General features: G+C 37.2%; 1 protein-coding gene across 3 annotated transcripts in view; it reads left to right on the forward strand.

The window, feature by feature from the left end:
• Positions 1–1,249: 1,249 nt before the first annotated feature.
• Positions 1,250–2,130, forward strand: part of tut4 (terminal uridylyl transferase 4) — a 25,156-nt gene continuing 24,275 nt past the window's right edge. Inside the window, exon 1 of one of the 3 annotated variants that reach the window (XM_032525367.1) lies at positions 1,250–1,400. The gene's annotated coding sequence lies outside the window, so the exon portion shown is untranslated. The other 2 variants (XM_032525368.1, XM_032525369.1) reach the window with 2 other exon arrangements.

Below are 2,130 nucleotides of genomic sequence, written 5' to 3' on the forward strand. Positions count from 1 at the left end.
GGGGCACACACCTTTTCAACAACTGGCTGTGTTCATCTTTGAGTAAAAGGACAGATGTTTCTGGGTGCAAGATACAATCATAGGTATAAAAACAAAAACAATATATCGTTTGTTTTACATCTGTGGATACAATGTTGTTTCAACTCTTTAAAAATAAATCTGCTACGTTTCCAATCTTTCAAGTTTACGTCCGATCTTCGGCAATTACACAACAGGATTATGAAGAGAAAAGAGATGACAGCTCTGGGATTATAATATATTTTGAATTGTCTTGCTTTGCATGACCCCTGGCAGTAATATTAACACTATAGCCTCATTATGAGGGAGCATATTTGTTGAAAACATTTTACTTAACTAGAACGGAAAAACGAGAAAAAAATGCCTTGGCAATTTATATAGAGAATGTAGGCCTGTATGAGTAGAAACCATGCAAAATATCCCTAATTTTAACATTATATAGACCTATCCTTTTCTTAAAATGTGTTTTTGTTAACACATACAATTATTTCAATTTGTTTATTTTGTATCTCTTTATTAACCCTCATGTTGTCTTCATGTTGCCCTCATGTTGTCTTCATGTTGTCCTCATGTTGTCCTCATGTTGTCCTCATGTTGTCCTATATCAATGTTCTTTTTAATTATCCAAAATAACATGATTGATTCCACCCAACGCTCCTTGGCAAGTACAAATCTCTACTTTCATTAATGTTGGGGCGTCTTATTCAATTTTATAGCATTTGAAACAAATTGAAGTGTTTTTGAAATAGTATTGAGTAAAAGTTGACATATTCCAGTCTGTGATTATCATCAACATCCATTCCTTTAATTTTAGACTCAATAATTCTTCATTTCTGCTTTTCTAACTCAAACATAGGTAAATTTCCTATAATGAGGTTTATTGACCATAAATTCCCCAAATAACTGTAAAACTAAAGTTAATAAGTTAGCGTAGTGTTAAACGTCGACATAGTGACAAACATTGAAAAAGAGACAAAAACGTAAGAAAAAGTAAAAAAAAAAAAAAAACATTGATTAAAAAGCGTCAACAAAAGTGTTGATTTTTAATTTTGACAGGAAGACAACACAAGGGTTAAAATATATCTGCAATTCTTATTGCCATTTAGATTGTGTGTCCCCGTACTACTGTCGTAATACTTATATTTTGAATTAAAGAAAATACTGTAAATACAGTTGTGAGTTCTCAAACGGTACGTGAACGCAGCACCTTTCACGCCCTCTTCATCTCATAATTGCTGGCGCTCCCACAATGCAACGGGACAACGTATTAACATGGCGTCAACGGTTGCTGTTTTGACCAGGGCCGTGGGATTTTAAAACGGTTATAACAGCACCATGGACACAGCAAAACAATAACTCGGAATCAACTGTAGAGCTCGAAAGTAAGTTAATTCGCGCTCTTCTGTGTCGTAATGGTGGAAGTCGTTGTTTTTAATGACTTGCTGCTGTGTGGCAACCGGGTGGCAGTGTTATTTATTTCCCGTTAGCTAGCTCACCCGGATGACCGGTGGCACAGCTAGCTAACGTTAGTTAGCGTTAGCTAGCTTAACGAAGTCGGCACAAAGTCAACGTGAATCCTTCCTATAACACAGGAAACCCATTTTGATTTTAATGGCGAGCTTTTATTTTAGTCGATAATGTCTGTGATGATGAGCCCCTCTCTGTTCGGTTCTGTATCGGAAGTTGAGCTAACGTGAAGTCCCAGTGTTGTGTGGAAGTCTTGTTTTCCCATCGGTTTCGTTTCCCCTGAACTACCTGAAACAAACGGTAGTTTATTAATGCTGCGGCGCCTAAACCAGAGCCTAACCCTAGCTAGCTAACTAACGGGATTTCCCAAATAACACCGGCCCCGGACGGGGGGCGGTACGGAATACGAAGGGGAACCGACTTCGGAATCAGAACCAGAATCAGCTTTATTTGCCAGGTACGAGGACACATACGAGGAATTTTTCTTTGGAGAATCTTTGCTCACAATGTGATCAACTTCCTGTCAACATACAAACAACCAAAACAAAATATACACACAAATATATATACACACTAATATATACACACGATATATACATACTCTAAACAGAAACAATATAGAGGCATGAGTGCAATGAAGAGTTC

The sequence above is a fragment of the Etheostoma spectabile genome, chromosome 9 (genome assembly GCF_008692095.1).
Source record: "Etheostoma spectabile isolate EspeVRDwgs_2016 chromosome 9, UIUC_Espe_1.0, whole genome shotgun sequence".
NCBI lineage: Eukaryota > Metazoa > Chordata > Actinopteri > Perciformes > Percidae > Etheostoma > Etheostoma spectabile.